This window comes from Anas platyrhynchos, chromosome 2 (assembly GCF_047663525.1).
Source record: "Anas platyrhynchos isolate ZD024472 breed Pekin duck chromosome 2, IASCAAS_PekinDuck_T2T, whole genome shotgun sequence".
NCBI lineage: Eukaryota > Metazoa > Chordata > Aves > Anseriformes > Anatidae > Anas > Anas platyrhynchos.
In genome coordinates, this window is record NC_092588.1 from 53,571,516 (window position 1) to 53,583,654 (window position 12,139).

The window sequence follows — 12,139 nt, forward strand, 5'->3', positions numbered from 1 at the left end:
TTTAAATATTTGCAACATGATGTGAAGCAAATCATTTAGTTGCTTAGCATTGCATTTCCACTCGTAGTCCTAAAAGAGTGTCAAAACCATGAGAAGAAGCCCTTTCCAGGGAGAAATCTGTAATGAACAAGAAGGCGTTGCTCCATCTGAGGAGAATTTGGAAACTGACAGCTGAAGGGACACAACGAACTGGAGAAAATCCCATAAAGGCACTGACTTGTCACCACCTTTTTACTGTTGATATTGGAAAAGACTTGTCCAGACAGATGTATCAATTTGTTCCACAAGACAAAAGCAAAAATGCAGAACTACAGTTACAACTAACCCAGAGAATAATCCGACTGGCAAATACTGCAAGTTTCGTGGAATGAAGCACATAAAGCAATTAAAATTCGCACAATAAAATACCTGAGGCACATTGCCTTTTTAATCTCTCTCTCTCCTCTCCCCCCCCCCCCCGCCCTTTTTTTTTTTTTTGTGAAGGGGGGGAACTAGATACTGCTAGATAGAAGCAACTGGTAAAGCAGAGGAATGAAGAGAAGCAAAAGAATATAAAAAAGACCAAAGCCATGAAATGATAAAAGGTGTGAAAAATCCAAGGTGTGAAACAGAAATTGGGAAGATCTCCCAGAAGGAGAGAGGAATGAACGCTCATACATCAAGTATTGATTGGGCTGTACTGTTACATTATGAGCTATAGCTAAGGTACTAGCTTTAGTAGAAGAAAGCACGATAATAACTAGAGATGGATTAACTTAGTTTGTGGAAAAAAAAAAAAAAAAAAAGGTTGAAAATTGTGTTTCAGTTCTTCTTAAATTATTCACAAATTATCATCATATCCAATTAACACTTAGGAAATAACTTGAAGGGGAGCACAAGACAGATTCACTGTCCCGGTGGTGCATTGTTTCTATTCACATGAAGGAGCCAGAGAGCTGGGGCACTCCTCCAGGACAGGATGAGATGCCTTTTCATGATACATATGAGCACACACATTGTTGTCTTTTCAAAAGCATCTTACCCCTCAGGTTACAAGACTTTCAAGGTGAAGACACTCTTGGTTATTCCTAATGGAGCTTGATATATAATAATTCAATCATTCTTGTGTTAGAGGTCTGTTAGTACAAATGCACATGCCAGGGATATCTGGTTTCTAGTCCCACCTCCAGTGAATACTGACCATGCCTATAGCAGAAGGTGATGGTCCTCAGCTACAGGAGACAGTGTCTAGATACACCCCACATGTCCCAGGGTCTGTCCCCATGCATTTAGCTCAGGAGTCTGGTCAGTGAGTGCATGGTGCACTCTCCTTATGGTGCACCTGCCTGCATTTTCTTCCAGGGGAAAACAAGTTGCACCAGGCTGTGCAGTGGTGTCCTACTGGGTCTCTGCCCAACAAGGCAGTTGGCAGTTAGATGTGGAAGGGCACGTTCATGGTCTTGATAGCCTGGAAATGCTCCTATATCCCACAGATTAACAGTTAACTTCTGAAAACATTTATTAGTTGTGGAAATGGCTCAAACTGGCTTAAAAAACAAAGCAAATAAAACAAGCATCTTCCACATGCTTAGTTCATTAACTGTTACCACATAGAACTGATTGCCTTCTTGGAGGCATCTAAACAATTCTGTATCTGAAGTGGTATTACTATTACTATTTTGAAGTTTTACAAGTACCAGCAAATGAAAATTTCCATTGACTTCAAAAGGATCGTTACATGTCAAACAAAATTACTTTTTTTTTCTCAGGTATTCATGTTGCAGTAATTACACTTTCATCAACCTTTTTCTCTTCACATTTCACACTGAAAAATCAACTATTTTCACAGCTTAATTAACAAGAAATATGCCAGGATAAACTGCTTGAACCAGAGTTTAAATTATTGCACTCATTCTTATCAGGGTTTTATTTAACCTCAGCATTAAAAGATGACATTAGCTCTGTGGAACAGGAACCACAACAAGCAGACAAGAAAAACTGCATTTACAGAAGGGTGTTTCACAGATTCTGTGTAAGAGTATCTTTTCATTTGCTATTAACTTTACAATACTTGAAATGTTTAGGCTGAAATTTTCCAGCGTGGGCATCTATTTCAAAATAATTTTTCACACACGCATATATACGTACATACGCAGAGAGATTTACAGTTACAGCTGAATATCTCAGTTCTTAAAAAAAAAAAAAAAAAAAAAAAGTGGGAGGGCAACAAGAAAATATTTTATTTTGCTTAGCATAAAGAACGCTGATTGACATTCCCTCCAAAAAGATTTACCTTGGAGTTTGTGCTTAATACGTAGCAAGGAGGTAGCTTTTGTGCCAGCCTTATCACTTTTAATTTCTGAAAAAAAAAAAAAAAAAAAAGGAATGTGATATGATGGTAGCTGAATGTGACTACTTATTTTTAGAAAAATCCGACTTCATATGTAGTAAAGAGATATCTTAGATTGTTACAGCTGCAAATTGCACAAAACCATCCTGTCTGGGGCTACGAAGCACTTTTCCCAGCTCTGGACTGTGATGGGGTGTGCTGGAGATGCTGTAGGAACACCCTTCTGCCCACATCTGTGGGCTGCTGTCCCAGCATACTGTGGTGGTTTTACTGTGCTAGGCAGCTAAACACCACATCTGCTCTCTCACTCCCCCTCCTTAGATGAGGAGGGGAAGAAGTAAAGCAAAGAACAAATCACGAGTTGAGATAAGGATAATTTAATTAAAGGGAAATAATAATAATAATTAAGGAAAGATTATTATGAACTAAACAATTTAACTAAAGGGAAAAAAAAAGGAAAGGGGAAAAGGGAGGGGGAAAGGAAAAAAAGGGAGGAAAACAAACAAACAAAAAAAGGCTATGTGGAAGTGCAGAGGAAAGAAATTACTCTCTACTTCCCACACATGAGCGGTGCTTGACCATGTTTTTGAAGCAGGGCCTCAAGAAAATTACTAGGAAGTAATACTTTACTAGGAAGAAAATTAATTTTGTTCTAATTGAAACCAGGACACGCACGTAGCTGGTGTTTGGTAGGAGGACCGACGTTTTCACGAGAGCCCACCCCTCCCCTCTTCTTCCTGTTTCCACCTTTTATTGCTGAGTGTGACATCACATGGTATGGAATATCCCTTTGGTTGGTTTAGGTCAGCTGCCCTGGTGATGTTTCTCTTCTCACTTTTTGCCCACCCCCTAGGAGGGTTAGAGAGAGGCCCGATGCTGTGCCAGCACTGCTCAGCAGTAGACACAACACTGGTGTGATAACACTGCTGTTCCAGCTACAAGTGCAGAGCACATCACTGTACGGGCTGCTGCAGTAAAAGTTAACATTCCAGCCAGACCCAGTACATGTACTTGCCTGACTGCTCGCTGTGCCTTCCCTGCCCCATTTACTGCATGGCACAGTGGACGAGCATGGTCTCTGCAGAGAAGGAGACTGCTGGCTGCAGGGCCCTGCCTTTCCTTATGTAGGAACTTGGAGGTAAGGAGGAATTAGGCAGGAGACAGCTTGTGGAGACAGGAGTCTCCTCACTCATCAACAGCGTCCTGCCCTGGAAAAGCAGCTCCTTGCACTGCCTTAAAGTCAAGTGAACTTAAGAAGATCATTATCTGGGGGAGCTGTTGGGCTCCTGGTGCCTGATTTTCTGAGGCACACAGATGTATGTCAGCTGGGACTGTGCTTTAAATGCAAGAAGTGTGACTTTGGGTTATTATGTCCTGTCAAGTTAGATATTAGATGCCCAAATGAGGTGAATAGGTTTTATATCTATTGTCAGAGATCCCCAGTCATAAAAGTGAGATAATACCACACGAGAACTTTGAAAATGAACAATTTAATTTTAATACATTCCTAGGTACATTAATTACTGGGGTAATACAGTGATGAAAACCATTGAGAAGTCTGAGAGGAAAACAGTAATTCTGTCTGTACAATTGTATACAGATAGTAATTGGTACCTTAGATTTGAGGAGAAAGAGAATGTTGAGGACTGGGAGGAAATGTCTTTTTTGAATACATTTCCAATTTAAGCATCACCATTGCTGGCTGCTAAATGTGGCAGGGCATCTGTGGAAAGTCTTGAACATGTTCAGAGTGCAGGGCTAAATTAAGATCAGATAGATTGATTTAATTTCAACAGTTCTTAATTTATGGGTGGTTGTGGTGGTGGTTGTTTTTTGTTTGTTTGGGGGGGGGGGGGGGAGGGAGGGAGAAAGGATTTTTTTCAATTTGAACAATATCTTTAGTTCATTTGGAGTGCTCCTCCAAAAAAGTTAAATCACATATGAATGATAAATTTATTGGTTAAATAAATAAATGAATAAATAAATAAATAAATAAATCTTGGCAATACTGCAGAAGTTGAGGTAATGAGGTCTAAAAATTTCTTAAACTTTCTGATTGCGTCAAACTGGTATCACTTCGCTATGTGGGGACAGTCTAATATTTGCAGTGCTCCTAAGCATTTTCATTAGTACCTAGTATCGAAACGCTATGGAAAATGGGCACCTCAGGCAGTTAAGCCGACTTAAAATTCCAGTTATTAATGACCTAATCAAAAAGTTGGACAAAAATGGCCACAATGTGATGTGTTCATTTCGGAGATTTCAGAGATATCAGCATAACATTCAAACATATTCTTTATTTTAACTTCACAAATGGCTATCCACAGGAATACAAATAGGACAATGAGCAATGCTGTTTAAAACCTTAAATGCTGTTCTGCATTCTGGCAGTTTTAGTAATTTTCCACTCCAATTATAATTTATTTTTAATCTAAAGTACCTTGCTTGAAATCTTGTGAGATTCAGTTACATCTGGTTGAAAAAAAATGGAATACAATTCACAAAAATGCTGACAGTATTCCCTTACTTCCCCTTTGTGTCCAACTGCAATAAAACGAATGGTATCTAGGGGGGTTGTTTATTAGCTTTCCTTTTTTGCTTTCTCACTTTTACTACCTTTCCAGTTTTCCAAACTTTTTCAATGGTTAAAAAAGTCACTGAGTGGCAAAATAAAGATTTGCATTAATTCCTTTGGGTTTGCAGGGCTCTTATTTCTTTTTTGGGGGAGTTTTTTTTTATTTTACTTCACAACTCAGGTTGTTCTAAAAAGTTGCAGAGTGGCAAATGGCAACATGAAAACTTTTCCTTTGTAAAAATTCTTATCAATTGATTTTATTTAATGACAAAGAGAAAATGGGGTGAATTTTCACAGTGATTTCTGTACCCAGCTGGAGAAAAATAAATAAATTTATAATTTTTCTCATTCCACCCCTTCATTCCACCCCTTTAAGAACCAAAGAGGTTGGGAGTATTTGAGTGATGGTTGCCCAGAGCAGATGTGAATATGTGAATGACATATTTTCACTAACTCAGCATCTACTTCCAAGAATATGTTATTTCCATGGTATTTCTTGAATTCTGCCTTTAGTATACATAATTAGGAATACAGGTAAAATTTAGTAATGAAATAGAAGCAAATATATTAATTTGAGTCTGTAAGAAAGTTTTGGATTGCTTTTGGTTTGGTTTTAGGTCTGCCACTGAGCTTCCATGAGTTTCCATAATAATCTTCTGTGCTAGCATTTATACTAATATATTTAATTTTAAAAGTGTAATGGAAAATTAATTAGAAAAAGCAGGTAAAGGAAGTTGAGGTAGCAGTAGTGAGGCTATGCATCCTACAGGTGAGCACAGATTGACTCTTAAGAGGTAAATCATCCTGAAAAGAAAGTTTATTCCTCCCCAGAAAGTCCCAGGACACCCCACCCTGTCCAATGACAATGTTTTCTTCCTTTCCAATATAGGGCTCAAGAATTTTCTTTATAATCAAAGTAAAATGATAGGGATAGAAAGCATAAGCATGAAGTGAGCTTAAATCCCAATATTTTACTGATATGTCTTCTGTGAACTTCACTACTTGCAGGAATATGTTTAATGACAAAAAAAAAAAAAAAAAAAAAAAAAAAAAAAAAAGGACAAAGTAGTGACAAAATGCAGACCGTGAGGGGGTAAATGGAAGGAGAACTCTACAGCTGTGGCAAGATTGGCAAGATACTTATTATGCTTAGTGCATTTTCTGTTGGGGGGTGGGGGGGAGGAAGCAGTGACCCTCGTAGCAGTTCCATTTGTACATTAGCATCTTACATGACTGCTTCTCCCTGAAAAACAATTGAATAAAGGCCAAATTGTTGCCAAAATGCTGACCCTTGTGAAGAGAAAATAATTTTTTTCTTGCATTAAAGAAAAGTTTAATGGAGGAAAGAATTGTTTATTGTATATGTTTCTTGGATGTAGGAACATAAAATTTTATGCTGTAAATACACTGTGTGTTTACATTCACAAGCACTAGTCTCAACAACTTGAAGAACAAGCTAGCTCATAAAGTGCATTTCAGGCATCTGGTGTAGATTATTGCTTAATTTTTGGAGTGTCAACTAGGAAACTTTCAAACACAGCAAATTACTAGCCTGTCTCTTGGTTCGATTATTATGCAGGTATTTGGTGTGACACCAAAAGGCCAGCTACTGTTGTCCCATCAGTTTAATCTTGGTGGAAGTCTGTAAATGTACTAAAACTCCTCCTGATCCCTGCTGGTCAGGTAATGGCAGGATCAGGCTTAATGAACGTTGACTGCAGCAGCAAATAGCAAGCATTAGATGCTTCCAGGTGTGCAAAACATAGGAAAAAAAACTTGGGGATAACATCTGTGTTTAACGGCCACTGTAAGTCCTAAAATCCTGTAGAGTCCAGTGAGGTCATACAAAGGAAACATTTGAAAATAAACAGTAGAAGTCACTTTAAAATGTCCTTTTTTTTTTTTTTTCTTTTTCCCCAAAACTGTTACTCATTTTTCTAGTACTTAAGTTGACCCTTTTTACCTTTTCTCCCTTACCATCTCTGTACCTGCTCCTTCTTCCAGGAGGATGCTTCAGTGAGCAGCACATCTTCTTCATAAGCAATTCTATTCTAAAGTCTTTTAAAAATACCTCATAAAATATGTACACATTTTTAAATGCCTACCACAGGCAAAATGGTGCTTGTCTGCCAGCCAGTGGCCATCAAAATTTTTGTCATGTGAAAAGCTGCAACAGCTTTCTGAGCTAATTTAAGAGGAGAATAAATACACATGTAAAGTAACTGAGGCCTGGCAGATATTGTAAAGCTGTACAACTGGACAAGCAGAGGAGAAACTTGGTAATTTTTATTCACAGGCTGGGGGATCACATGCTTACAGTAGAGTACAGAAATACCTCCTACCAGTGCCACTATCTAAATATGAATGTTGTTTAGAGTGTCAAGGTAAAATGAAGATGAGTTGTCTCTTACTTCACACTGATACCCCAAGTGATGCAGCAGTCTATCACATGTAACCATTAATCTGCCTGGAGGATGCATCTCAAGTTTCCTGTTTGCCATAGAGAAGGATCAAATAATGCAATTGACTATTGCCACACAAACCGTGGAGGTGGCTCATCATACATCTTCCAGGTGTTGATCCTGCAGGCAGCCCCAGTGCCTTTAAAACAGTCAGTCCTTTTGAAGAAAATGAATTTGCAGTCTTTGGGAATACACGTAGCAGCAGTAAAGGAATACAGGCTCCACCAGAAATAAGAGGTCTCAGAGAATTCTGTAGCCTCAGCTATGTCAAACATCCAGCTCCAGTTTATATTAAAAATCTCTCACAGCTAAGCAGTCATTGTCTAGTGCAGCCACAAAATATATATATATAAATTAAAAAAATATGTATGTGTATATATATATATATAGAGAGAGACATTGTCTTTAGAATCACCGGATCACCAGTTCTACAACCACATGCTTACACATGAAAGCTCTGCTTTACATGCCAAAAATGCACTTGGTCAATACACAAACTTATCAGGTTGTTTTGCTGTTGTTGCTGCTGATTTTTCCAATCTTCATTTTCTCTTTGAGTTAGCAGTTTGATAGTGGATTCCATGGTGGAAGTAAAGTTCTGCTTCATTCAGAGTTACAACTAAAGTCCTCTCCTTCCAGATATGGCCCTATTCTGACACTAGTGAATGAAACAGCAAAGATTTCTCCATGAACAGAGAAAGAATGCCAGATACTCGAAGAAATTCACATATGCCTCCCAAAACAATTGATTTCACTCAGACAACAGACACTATTGTCACAAGCAACATGACAAAGCCCCCAAATGACTTAAAGTAGCCATAAATGCTTCAGAGTAGCCATACTGTTGAAAATGTACAAGTGCATTTCACATGCATGCCATCTGCATTGTATGACTTCTGTTTCTCAGTTGCTGCACACTCATGTATATTTTGTGCATTGCTAACTAACATTTTTTTATTAGGTTGCTCCTCATACAAAAGCTACACTATTTTCTGTGCTAAGCCTCTTGTAGTGGCATCTACTGGATAGGCAGGATATCAATCCCGTTTCCACAGGGTACATGCAATTTTGATTGCACCCCACAGGTTCCAGAAGCTGCGTATTGTTGATCTCCACTTAGTCTTATTAAACCAGGAGCAAATTCTACCATAAAAGTAATCTTTCTATAATTTTTTACATTCTATCTCAAATTCTCAGCAGAAATAACAAGTTCCTAAGCTATTCAGCTCTCACTAAAATTAGATTTAGACATTAATGCTGAGGTGAAATGAACCTTAGTCAAATGCAAATTAAACATGAACCAGCAGAATAAATTGGTTTGTAGGCCTTTTTTTTGCCTCTAGTGATCCATGTTGCACTATCTACCTATTTCAATTTTAGCTCTTATGTGGGTACAGAAACACAAGATGTTTATTTTATTATGAATTACTAGTAAAAGTTTAAATAATGGGTACAGCAGGTTCTTCCAGAGCCTAGAGGCTTTTTACTTCTGACACTTTCTGGAGTTTATTTGGCAAGACTACTGCTGTCTTTAATTGCTTCCCAAAGATAGCTAAATTACTGGGGGGGGAGGAGGGAGGAGGAGCAGACAGGAGGAGAAAGAATGGCACTATGGCCAGCCTTTAAGTCTTTTTGTCCTTAGCTTAGATGTGTGCTGGTTTTACCCTGCTGGCCAGCTGAACTCCACCAAAACCACTCTCTCACTCCCCCTCCTCACAAGATGTGGTGGGGTGGGAAATATGATGGAGAAGGGATCACGGGTTGAAATAAGGACAGGGACATTACTCAACAATTATTGTCACAGACAAAACAGACTCAGGATAGGAAAATTAATGTAATTTATTAGCCATTACTAACAAGCTCAAGCAGTGAGAAACTAAAAAACCAACAACAACAAAAAAACTTTCCCCGCATCCACCCTCTTCTACCTCCTCCCCCCAAGCAGTGCAGGGGAACAGGGAGCTGGGGTTGTGTTCAGTCCCTGGCGCTTCGTCTCCGCCGCTCCTTCACGCTCACTCTCTGCCCCTGCTCCTCATGGGGTCCCTCCCATGGGATGCCGTCCTTCACAAACTGAGCCTGCGGGGGCTGCCCACAGGCAGCAGCTCTTCAAGAACTGCTCCCGCACGGCTCCGTAGCATGGGGTCCATCCCCCAGGAGCAAACTGCTCCAGCACGGGTCCCCCACGGGTGGGCAGCAGCTCCCCCCAGACCTCCTGCTCCTGCGGGGGCTCTCCATGGGCCGCAGACTCCTCCAGGCCACATCCACCTGCTCTACCGGGGGCTCCTCCGCGGGATGCAGTGTGGAGATCTGCTCCATGTGGGATCCATGGGCTGCAGGGGGACAGCCTGCTCCACCAGGGGCCTTTTCCCAGGCCACAGGGGAACTGCTGCTGCATGCCTGGAGCACCTCCTGCCCTCCTTCTGCACTAACCTTGGGGTCTGTAGGGCTGCTTCTCACTCCTCTCTCCCAGCTGCTCTTGTGAAGCAGTTTTTTCCCTTTCTTAAATCCCAGAGGCCCAACAAGTGTAGCTCACTGGCTCAGCTCTGGCCAGCAGCGGGTCCACTTTGGATCTGGCTGGAGCTGGCTCCGACCTGACATGCGGCAGCTACTGGGCTCTGCTCACAGAGCAGAGCTGCGTAAACCAATACAAGATGCATGCATTGAAGAAAATGGTTTTTAACTGCATGAAACTGGGATTAGAGCAGTGCAGGAATATCACAAATAAGAGAATAGCAGAGTCAACTTTTACAATAAATCTTGAAGGTGCTAACTGGGAAATAAAAGACTTAACGTCCTGCTGACCTTCATATACGGAAATCATTCAGGAGGTTAATTAGGCAGACTTTAAACACATTTAATACCTCAGGATTTGGGTTTGAATCATATTTTCTTTTCCCATGTCTATGAATGACTTTCTGTGAGTGATTTATTGAATTTTAAGCCTGTTGTGTATCTTTCTGTAAAAGGTTAAAGATTGTGTTGAAACTATGATTTTAGAATTAGATTTACTTTAATTGTGACACAATTTGGAACAGCATTCACCAAAGTATGTAAAACTATTTTATGATTATTTTTTTTCTGCAAAATTGAGGCTATGGAACTGCTAATTCTCTTCTGTAACTTTATCTCAACTCTAATAATGGGTGAGACTTTCCCTTCTTTTTCATCTAGCTAATTTTCAGGAGTTAATGGAGTTAAGGAGAATAGAATTCTAGAAAAGCAGTGAAGAAAAAAAGGAAGAGCCATAGATTGTCTACAGAAGTTTATCAGATATGCAATGGACTCATGGGAAGGATTACTAGCACTAGCTCAATTTCTAAATATGTTCTGTACCAAATGAGACTTGTAAATGATCTGCTATCTCCTAGTCTTTTCTGAAAAGAAAACAATATGCCTATTGTTATTAATTAGCAGTACAATATGTCTCTTTACCATTACCCATTCTTTTTCTGGGCAGGCCAAATGCACATGTAGGCATAGATAACACACAAGATGAACAAAATGAGTGTGGAGTTTGATCATGGTTATTTCTTTTTCTCTTTTTTTTTTTTTTTTTTTTTTTTTTTTTCTGTTTGCAAAGACAGTAAGCATGAAGGCATCTGTGCCTGTCTAAATTCAGCCAAAGCCATCTGCCAACAAGTTGCAGCTAAAGGGTAGAAAATCTAATCATGACTCAGAGGAGTTAGAAGGGAATATGGGAGCGAAGGCCCAGGCAATAAGCTGTAGAGATGTGTAACAGTCAGATGAAAAGAGATGGGAAGCAGTTAAATGAATGGGGGCCATCTATTCTTACCACACTTACACTACATGAACTGATAATTAAATGAACAGTTACAGTGTAATGTACCGCAACATAGAGTGAGGTTTCTCAAATTCACACGCATGCTCTGGTCTTCCTCCCATCTCCATCTAGCTCCTCCTCAGTGCCAAACCATCATCATTAAGAAACTGTCTGCCCTGTAAGTTTGTAGTTTTGTACAATGATAGTTACCTGAAATCAATGTTGTCTCTGAGTTATGGTAGCATCATTAACTGATTGCCTTAATGGAATTATTTATCATTGTAATTATTTATTATTTATCACATCAGCTCTTAAGTTATTCCTTGCTATTGATCATATTATCCTGTGCAATTTATTTTTTATTTATGTTGCCCAAATTAGCAGCACGTGAGGGAAGAAATTCAGATAATTACTAGCATAATTTCCTCCTCAGCAGAGAACATTTTGGGAGAGGAGGACAGCATCACAGGATATACGAGCATAATGAATAAGAATAACTTGACTTTTAAAAGAGGTTCATTGTCTAAGTTATCTCAAGGTAACCTCTATTCATTTCCTAATTGCCTGTAATAAAACAGTCCTTTCTCTGATAAACTTTCTTGTTTAATCTGCAGTTATAAATGGGAACGCCATTAAACACAAGCACAGTTATCAAGAAGATGCAGAAAACCCAACAAGAACTGAGCTTGAGCTGTGTTGTAGAGTACGGCACTTTTAAACACTTCAGAATTATTGCTGCTATGTGTTTATGTCAGTTCAATGCAACACACCGAGCACTGAATTAGGTTTCAAGAAATCACGATTCCTGTTTTGGCAAAGAAAGTCCCAAAACACAGGGAAAATCTGTGCCTGAAAAGCCTTGTTGCCACCTGGTCTCAGATTTTTCCCTTGAGACATATTTTTCCCTGTCTCCTTTCTATGTCTTGGCAAGTTCCCTGTTATCAGAGTTATCACAGATATTCTGGAGAGAGGGGAGGTGGCACAATGCAGAC